Source organism: Papio anubis, chromosome 1, assembly GCF_008728515.1.
Source record: "Papio anubis isolate 15944 chromosome 1, Panubis1.0, whole genome shotgun sequence".
NCBI classification, from domain to species: Eukaryota; Metazoa; Chordata; class Mammalia; order Primates; family Cercopithecidae; genus Papio; species Papio anubis.
In genome coordinates this window covers 137,135,257-137,145,836 of record NC_044976.1, presented here as the reverse complement: position 1 = coordinate 137,145,836, position 10,580 = coordinate 137,135,257, and positions in this window count along the sequence as shown.

Below are 10,580 nucleotides of genomic sequence, written 5' to 3'. Positions count from 1 at the left end.
GTGGCCTTTCCAGAAATCTGTACATGGCTGTCTAATTGCACACAGCATGGGATTTAATGCAACCTGCATGACAGTTCCCTGCCTCCAGCCCCTCCTTCCATCACCCCTGCAGCTGATGGAGAAGTTGAGTTTAGGCATTAAAAGGGCCGTTTTGCAGCAGCAGAAGTTATTTCTGCTACCTTGCCTCTTATCATTAAAAAAAGAATAGAAAAATTTCCAGAAACGTTATTTTGAGGAGAGGGGCTTGGTTCACCTGCTGACAATGAGGCAGTGAGAGGAAGACACTAGAGAAGGCAGCTCTACATGGAGGGATCCGGGTGGGTGCTGTAAGTCCCAAGGACCCCACAAGACTGCCCGCCTGGGCTGACCTTAGCAAAGACTGGACCAGCTTGGTAATTATTCAGAGACTATTAAGTGCGTGTTGCTTGTGGATTAATTAGTTTAGAAGAAGGAAGGAATTAAGTGGCATCTTAACATGATGGGAGGCGTTATGATATTATGAACCACATTTAATCTAGCATCTCTGGTAAATTTGTAAGCACACTTAGCAAATAATTGCATCCAATTATAATTGCAATTATGACTGGAGGTAGCTGCAAGTGGTCTTAACACAAGCAAGTCACAGTCTCAAGGATGTGTAATTCACATCAAATATACAGGGCATTTCAGACCCGGTGGGGTTGGGAGAAGGAGGAGGGGAAGAGCAGGAGGAATTGAACAAGGATGCAAGAGAAAAAAATGAAGAAACAGGGCATAACAATGTCCTTTCCTCTGCTGATTGAAATTCAGTAGAGAAGCAAAGAAACTGTGAAAACAGATGGAAATGCAGAGTAGACAATAAAAATTTAATCCCCAAATGAAATTAGTGAGTGGATCTTCCATCACAATGAACACAATGAACCTGTATTGACCTCTGAATTAATTTTCATCTCAGTTGAAAAAACACTTGTTCTTTACCAGCTATCCGGAGACGACACACACAGTTGCCTTCATTTGGGTTGTGTTGATCCCAGGTTTCTGGAAAGCTTGTCCTTACTCACTTCAAAGGATTATAGTTTCTACTCTGACACTTGAAGAGTAATCCGTTCAGCAGGGTGAAGAGAAAGCCTCGCTGACTACAATCAGATAATGTTGTTAAAAGTCCTTCCAATAAGCCGTCTCATTTAAGGCTACATGAAACCTGAAGAAAAGGGCTGATAAAATTGGAACATACGGTCTTTACACTGTGTCCAGCATGGATAACAATGATGCCTTAGTAATACCTTAAATTATAAAGGGATTTATCCTTAGGAAGATGTTTAGAGCTAGTGGTTTCCACCATTAGAATCACCCAGAGAGCTAAAAAAAAAAAAAAAAAAAAAAAAAAAAGGCCAAATGCCCCCACAGCTCCACTCCTCAAGATTTTGATTTAATTGATGTAGGGTGGGTTGCGAGCTTGGGTATTTGTTAATCTGCCCAGGTGGTTTTTTATACAGCTAAAGTAGGGAAATGCTGACTTACAGAGTTCACCTGACTGCAGTTCCTTATTGCAGAGGCAGGGCCCACTCTTAGACGTTGATATTTAGTGGGTTTAGGGTGGGCCTGAGAATCTGCATTTCTAACAAGTTCCAGGGTTGTGGTGATGCTGCTGGACCTAAGGACTTCTCTTTGAGAACTACTGTCCTATAGTATTGTATACGGACCCTGGCCCTTCAGCTTTCTGATGGTTAAACGTGGCCATGCCCAGTGACCTGCAAAGGTGAACTATGGCTATGGTTCCAGCACCATTTTGGATCCTCCCTGAGTTACTCCAAATTGGCAATTGGCTTCTTTTCTCCTCTGAGTTCTACCTGGCTCCTGACCCATGGCATCCTTCCCCACTAACCAGCAGCATTTGGCTTTTGGCTTGGCTTCCCTGGCTCAGACTCTCTCAGCACTTCTTCAGGTCTTGCCTTGGTCTTTCCCCTCTGACTGTGCTCCTGGATGGCTAAGAAAGGATTCCTGGCCGGGCGCTGTGGCTCCTGCCTGTAATCCCAGCATTTTGGAAGGCTGAGGCAGGCAGATCACCTGAAGTCAGGAGATCGAGACCAACCTGAACAACATGGAGAAACTCCATCTCTGAGAAAAATACAAAATTAGCTGGGCGTGGTGGTGCATGCCTGTAATCCCAGCTACTTGGGAGGCTGAGACAGGAGAATCACTTGAACCCAGGAGGCGGAGGTTGCGGCGAGCTGAGATCACATCATTGCACTCCAGCCTGGGCAACGAGAGGGAAACTCTGTCTCAAAAAAAAAAAAAAAGAATGAATTCCTATCCCAAGCTGCTGTCCCTGGGGCAACCCTCCAGCACTGGCTCAGTTGCCATGCCTCCTTTGCCCCTACAAGGGCTGAAAGGAAGATGGATGGTGACAATGCAAACAGTGAGGACACCAGTGTGTTTCTCAACATTGTTCTCATGTTTCTGTCAGTTACCTTATATTCCCAATAACAATCGTAATAATACTGATAGCTAAAGCTCTTTGAATCCACACTATGTGCCAGGCATATGGTATGCTAAATACTTACATGGATAATTTCCCTTTCTGTTTTCTTGTTTGCCCAACTTTACTATAAGTCACCTGAGGCCAAGGATTATGTAATTCACAGGTTGCCGCTGTAATATAATGGAGCTGATGGTCTTGTGTGTCATTTAGTTAGCCCCCTCGCTTTATAATATGTAGTACTTCTCTGATTGACTTGAGAAGTTTAAAGAGAGAGGAAAATATGAAGCTATGTAACAGGGCAGTCATTTGCCACTGGACATTGCTGTGAATGTTCATGCTAATCCCACCAGCTGGGAGCATGTTGTTGACTTCCTGTCTTCTTGTGTAGTGGATACACTGCTGAGGCTGCTGTGCTGAACACAGGGTTAGTTGCAAGGTGGACTGGAATACTTCCCTTCACACTCTATTAGGGATCCACTACCTTCTGCAGTAAACACTGACGGCACGCATAGAAGTGACATCTATAACTACATCTCTGTTCATCTTGGGACATCTGAAACATCAAGAAAGCCCGATATTGATAGCAATTGTGTGGTTTAGCCAATAGGCAAAGACCCTCAGATTATTTGGTAGTCAAAGGTTCTGGAGTTGCTCCCATCAACTCTCAGGACAGCAAAGGCTTGTCCTAAGGCACAGGGTGAATGTCCAGTCTCCACTCTAAAGTTGTGTTTACATATTTGACATGTGACTCACCCTTGTAATGGATTCGGGCTATTTCTGAGAGTGATATCTGAAGTATCTGAAGGGCTTTCAAGGAGGGATAGTTTATAAAATTGGCTAAAGTGACATTAAGGAGAATAACTGCACATAAATTTCAAGTTAGTAGGTTTTAATTAAAATTTTAAAAATTATGTTGGGGGGCAACATTTGATTCCTCTGTTAGACTAACATAGAAATGACTTTCTTCTGGCTAGGGAGTACCAGTCTTAACATGTGTGGAAACAATTGTAGCTGATTCTATTTTCATTTTTATTCTGTCACATCAGAGGGTACATGTAGGGGGATCCAGGGATGGAATTCCCCTACAGTGGGTCTCCTAATTAATCCAGAGTCCTAGAAAAAGATCACAGATCTTTTCTTCAGCTCATTCATTCAGTCTAACCAGCATGACAGGCCACCTGCGCACTGGCCCAGCCCTCTGGTTCATAAGGCCAGACATCCGGACAGCAAGCTAATTTGAAACCCCAGTAGTGTGAGCACCTCAGGAGTTAAATTCTTAGGTAGGACTGAGAATGGGTTAGAAAGGAGTGCCTCAGTCAAAATTTTTGTATTCAATTTGGGTTAGAGTAAGTGAATGGAATAGAATGGAAAAGATTCTGGAGAATGGCAACTAAAAACAGGTGTTTTTAAAAATCTTAGGGGGCTTCTTCAACATTGTTACCTATTGTTCATTATGCTTAGTCAATTTAAGGCTCGGTAAAGTTTTAAAAAATGTTTTAAGGCATGGAATTTTTTCAAGCTTTTAAGAAACAAATGACTTCCATGCTAATTTCATTTATAGAAGACGCAAAGCCCCCAATCTGTTCTGCAAAGCAAAACAAAAGAAAACACAGAAAGCAAATGACCAGCTTCGCTTCTGAATATAGACGAAGACATTCTAAATAAAACATTAGCAAATAGAATGCAGTCTTATTTCCCATAATGCAGTGGGGTGGATGCCAGGAATGATAGGAGTATTCGAATTCAGCGAATACATTCATAGAACTCATAAGAAGAACCTTACTAGTATTGAGGGCTGTCGGGACTACAAAGTGGGAGCCCTTGCAAGGTCTTGAGCACAGTGAGGTAATGTGATACGTGGTTTAAGTGGACCACTTTGGCTACCGTGTGAAGAAGTGATTTAAGGGAGGTAAGAAACTGGGAGTGAGTTAGGAGGTGTGGTGAGCAGAGTAACGGCCCACAAAGATGTCCACATCCAAATCCTTGGAACCTGTGAAAATGTTATTTTACATGACAAGGAGCAATTAAAGTTACAGATGGAACTATGGTTGCTAATCAGCTGACCGTGAGGTGGGGAGACGATCTTGGATTATCCAGGTACATAATGAAATCACAAGGGTCCTTATAAGTGACAGGGAGGCAGGAGAGAGGCAGGCAGGGTGATACAGTGTGAGAAAGACTTGACCAACTATTGTTGGCTTTGAGATGGAAGGGGCCATGAGCTATACAATGCGAGTCATCTGTAGAAGCTCAATAAGGCAAGAAAATGACTTCTGCTTGGAGTCTCCAGATGGAAAGCAGCCCTGCTGACACCTTGATTTTAGCCCAGTGAAAGCCACTTCAGACTTCTGACCTCCAGAACTGTGAGAACATAAATCTGTGTTGCTTTAAGTCACTCAGTTTGAGGAGTTTGTTGCAGTGGCAATAGGCTACTAACACAGGTTGACTACTGCAATAACCCAAGTGGGAGTTGGCAGCAGCTTGGATTGGAATGGTGGCAGAGAAAGTGCCAGGAAGTGGTTGGATTCTGGACATGGTCTGAAGTGAAGTCAATGAGATTTACCAACAAACAAGGTGTTTGATTGGGTTTGAGAGAACGAGAAGTCAATGTGAGTCTCAGTGGAGAGGAGACTTCGAGTTTCTGTAAAGAGGCAGTAGAATGTGAAAAAGTGCCCCTAAGAGACTGAGCACTTTCTTCTTCCCCCTTCCAGCCCTACCCCTCATCACACCCAAAGACCAGTGATCTAGACTGAAACCATGCCAAATGGGTTTTGTGGACCATTTTTCTAGACCTACCCCCAAAGGTTGGCCTTTAAGATATTGTCACCTTGATGAAAAGAATGATCAAGAAACAAGTTATTGAACTATGAGATTTACAGCATCTTTCCTATCCTCCTGACTGTGAAAGAAAGAGAATCCTTGAACTTCCCTCCTCCCTTTCTTTCCAAGGGAAACTTTGAATTTGTTGGCTCAATGCCTGGGCAGGAACATCTACTGGGAGAGGCCAGAACATTTCCATCAAAGAGGAGGCAAATATCTAGTGAGAGAAAAAAGTAGTTCCAAGACGGGGAGCTGGGGAGACCACTGGCTTTTGCCATGCCTCCTTTGCCCCTACAAGGACTGAAAGGAAGATGGATGGTGACAATGCAAACAGTGAGGATACTGGTGTGTTTCTCAACATTGTTTTCATGTTTCTGACAGTAACCTTATATTCCCAATAACACTCATAATAATACTCATAGCTAAAGCTTTTTGAATCCACACCATGTGCCAGGCATATGGTATGTTAAATACTTACATGGATAATTTCTAGACTTGACTTGAGTTGAGGAGTTGAGAGCCACCTGGATGGTTTACTGGAGAAGTGTTGACAGCAAGCTGGAAATGAAATGGAGAGAGACTCTTTGATCCACAAGGTCTATGAGCAAGATTGAAAGGAAAGAAAGGGAGAGAGGGTTTTAAGCTACGTTGTCATGGATTGGAACTGTATCTTCTGTGACATTCTTTGAGAACATTGGTAAACATTGGCATTGCTTTTAAGTATATAGATGAAAAACATTTTACACCCTATAATTCATTTGTTAATCCTCCTGTGCTACCCTTCTTTTTTCTAAATTGTAAGTCCTCAGATTGTCAGTCTGTTCTGTTTTCTTAGGTGCTAAAAAATGAAATTACATTGCTTAGCCTTGAAACTGTGCAACCTTTCAACTGCTGATGAAAACAACCTCAGCAAGATGAAAATTTCTCCATTTTCCTGAAACTATCCTGCATCATAAAATTCATTGCGGGTGGTACCTCTAAAAATAAAGACTTGTAAAAAATGTTTTTGCAATTCTTAATGGTTGTCTTACTTAATAATTAGTTGTCCTGGTGAGGGAATAATGTTTAAGTCGGTATCTCTGTTTTCTGAAAGGTGTCAGTGTTGTAAGTTTTCATTGATACTTTCTTCTTCCACAGGAATGGACATAAAGATAGGTAAAACCTAAGACTTTGTTAGGTTTCTTATTTTGAACAAAATGTTTGGGTATCTGGGTCTCATTCTCTGTTATCAGACACTTGTATTTGCTGAACCATGTTTCCTGGAATATGATGCTGAGCAGAGACTGGTCTCTGTGATTAACTGATGGGCTCACAGAAAGAATAATTTTCATAAACCTGGGAGAGAATGGGACTGAGCTGATCTCTCTGTACATCCTGGGGAGGTAAAGAAGTCATCCTGAGCAGTAGATTTCCACCACCATTCCCATCCCAAGTTGCATAGGAAAGAAGGGTTGGAGGGGTCCCGAAGCCACTTGAAGAAGGGCCATTTGTCAAGAGAGTGCCTATACCATCTAGCCCTCTTCACCTGCTCCCACTAGAGGCTCCTCCTCCAGTCATAGCCCCTCAGCTCTGTCCTTGAAACTGTCTCTGGTTTTGACCCATTTCAGGGAAGAGTAAAATCAGGGAGCAAAAGCCTCACTTCTCCTGAGGTTAGTCAACTTTTCTCCCTATATTTGTTTCTTCTATTGACTCAAGGACTTCTTAATAGCCTGGACTGTTGATGCCACAGTTAAAAGAGATCAATGGAATATCAGGAAATTTTTTCCCAGTATTTTCATGAAACTCTTCCTCTGACCCTTCTCATGGCTTGTGGTATCACCTTTCTCATTGAAAGCTCTATGTATTAATCATGCATTTTAATCTTCTGTATTTTCTGATGTTTTGATATCGGTGGCTTTGCTGATCCCAAGGAGATGTTTACTCCCAGGGCTAACTAGTTCTTAGAGATAGAAAAGGATGGGTCTGCAAGTATACTTCTCATCTGGCCACTAACCAACCCCAGGCCCATATTCCCCAACCACTGCCTTTATCAGATGCTCACAGGGCTCTCACACTCTGGGCTGGAATTCCCCTGTCCAAACCGTCCCAGGACCAGGTCCCAGGCAACCCCGGACAGCTCCTAAACCTCACAGCGTGTCAGACTTATTCACAACTCCTAAACCTCACAGCGTGTCCACTTATGCTGCCCTTCCTGTTCCTTCCAACAGACACCACAGTAAAGGCCCTTCCACACTTCCTCCCTCACTCTGCCTGCTGACTGACCCTGGTGCTTCCCCATGTGGCCCCGTGTGGTGTGGCATGCAACCTCCTCTGAGGAACTGTGGGTGATATACTATCTTTTCAGTGGCAGTCAACTCCTGATCCCAAATCATAATAAACTCACCATGCCCATATAATAATAAAGCTTGCGGGGGTGGAGCAAGATGGCCGAATAGGAACAGCTCCAGTCTCCAACTCCCAGCGCGAGCGACACAGAAGACCGGTGATTTCTGCATTTTCAACTGAGGCACTGGGTTCATCTCACTAGGGAGTGCCAGACGATCGGTGCTGGTCAGCTGCTGCAGCCCGACCAGCGAGAGCTGAAGCAGGGCGAGGCATCGCCTCACCTGGGAAGCACAAGGGGAAAGGGAACCCCTTTGCCTAGCCAGGGGAACTGAGACACACAACACCTGGAAAATCGGGTAACTCCCACCCCAATACTGCGCTTTAAGCAAACAGGCACACCAGGAGATTATATCCCACATTTGGCCGGGAGGGTCCCACGCCCACGGAGCCTCCCTCATTGCTAGCACAGCAGTCTGCGATCTCACGGCAAGGCAGCAGCGAGGCTGGGGGAGGGGCGCCCGCCATTGCTGAGGCTTAAGTAGGTAAACAAAGCTGCTGGGAAGCTCGAACTGGGTGGAGCTCACAGCAGCTCAAGGGAACCTGCCTGTCTCTGTAGACTCCACCTCTGGGGACAGGGCACAGTAAACAACAACAGAAACAGCAGAAACCTCTGCAGACACAAACGACTCTGTCTGACAGCTTTGAAGAGAGCAGTGGATCTCCCAACACGGAGGTTGAGATCTGAGAACGGACAGACTGCCTGCTCAAGTGGGTCCCTGACCCCTGAGTAGCCTAACTGGGAGACATCCCCCACTAGGGGCAGTCTGACACCCCACACCTCACAGGGTGGAGTACACCCCTGAGAGGAAGCCTCCAAAGCAAGAATCAGACAGGTACACTCGCTGTTCAGCAATATTCTATCTTCTGCAGCCTCTGCTGCTGACACCCAGGCAAACAGGGTCTGGAGTAGACCTCAAGCAATCTCCAACAGACCTATAGCTGAGGGTCCTGACTGTTAGAAGGAAAACTATCAAACAGGAAGGACACCTTCACCAAAACCCCATCAGTACGTCACCATCATCATCAAAGACCAGAGGCAGATAAAACCACAAAGATGGGGAAAAAGCAGGGCAGAAAAGCTGGAAATTCAAAAAATAAGAGCGCATCTCCCGCGGCAAAGGAGCGCAGCTCATCGCCAGCAACGGATCAAAGCCTGACGGAGAATGACTTTGACGAGATGAGAGGAGAAGGCTTCAGTCCATCAAATTTCTCAGAGCTAAAGGAGGAATTATGTACCCAGCACAAAGAAACTAAAAATCTTGAAAAAAAAGTGGAAGAATTCATGGCTAGAGTAATTAATACAGAGAAGGTCATAAATGAAATGAAAGAGATGAAAACCATGACACGAGAAATATGTGACAAATGCACAAGCTTCAGTAACCGACTCGATCAACTGGAAGAAAGAGTATCAGCGATTGAGGATCAAATGAATGAAATGAAGCGAGAAGAGAAACCAAAAGAAAAAAGAAGAAAAAGAAATGAACAAAGCCTGCAAGGAGTATGGGATTATGTAAAAAGACCAAATCTACGTCTGATTGGGGTGCCTGAAAGTGAGGGGGAAAATGGAACCAAGTTGGAAAACACTCTTCAGGATATCATCCAGGAGAACTTCCCCAACCTAGTAGGGCAGGCCAACATTCAAATCCAGGAAATACAGAGAACGCCACAAAGATACTCCTCGAGAAGAGCAACTCCAAGACACATAATTGCCAGATTCACTAAAGTTGAAATGAAGGAAAAAATCTTAAGGGCAGCCAGAGAGAAAGGTCGGGTTACCCACAAAGGGAAGCCCATCAGACTAACAGCAGATCTCTCGGCAGAAACTCTGCAAGCCAGAAGAGAGTGGGGGCCAATATTCAACATTCTTAAAGAAAAGAATTTTCAACCCAGAATTTCATATCCAGCCAAACTAAGTTTCATAAGTGAAGGAGAAATAAAATCCTTTACAGATAAGCAAATGCTTAGAGATTTTATCACCACTAGGCCTGCCTTACAAGAGACCCTGAAGGAAGCACTAAACATGGAAAGGAACAACCGGTACCAGCCATTGCAAAAACATGCCAAAATGTAAAGACTATTTAGGCTAGGAAGAAACTGCATCAACTAATGAGCAAAATAACCAGTTAATATCATAATGGCAGGATCAAGTTCACACATAATATTAACCTTAAATGTAAATGGACTAAATGCTCCAACTAAAAGACACAGACTGGCAAACTGGATAAAGAGTCAAGACCCATCAGTCTGCTGTATTCAGGAGACCCATCTCACACGCAGAGACATACATAGGCTCAAAATAAAGGGATGGAGGAAGATCTACCAAGCAAATGGAGAACAAAAAAAAGCAGGGGTTGCAATACTAGTCTCTGATAAAACAGATTTTAAACCATCAAAGATCAAAAGAGACAAAGAAGGCCATTACATAATGGTAAAAGGATCAATTCAACAGGAAGAGCTAACTATCCTAAATATATATGCACCCAATACAGGAGCACCCAGATTCATAAAGCAAGTCCTTAGAGACTTACAAAGAGACTTAGACTCCCATACAATAATAATGGGAGACTTCAACACTCCACTGTCAACATTAGACAGATCAACGAGACAGAAAGTTAACAAGGATATCCAGGAATTGAACTCATCTCTGCAGCAAGCAGACCTAATAGACATCTATAGAACTCTCCACCCCAAATCAACAGAATAGACATTCTTCTCAGCACCACATCGTACTTACTCCAAAATTGACCACGTAATTGGAAGTAAAGCACTCCTCAGCAAATGTACAAGAACAGAAATTATAACAAACTGTCTTTCAGACCACAGTGCAATCAAACTAGAACTCACGACTAAGAAACTCAATCAAAACCGCTCAACTACATGGAAACTGAACAACCTGCTCCTGAATGACTACTGA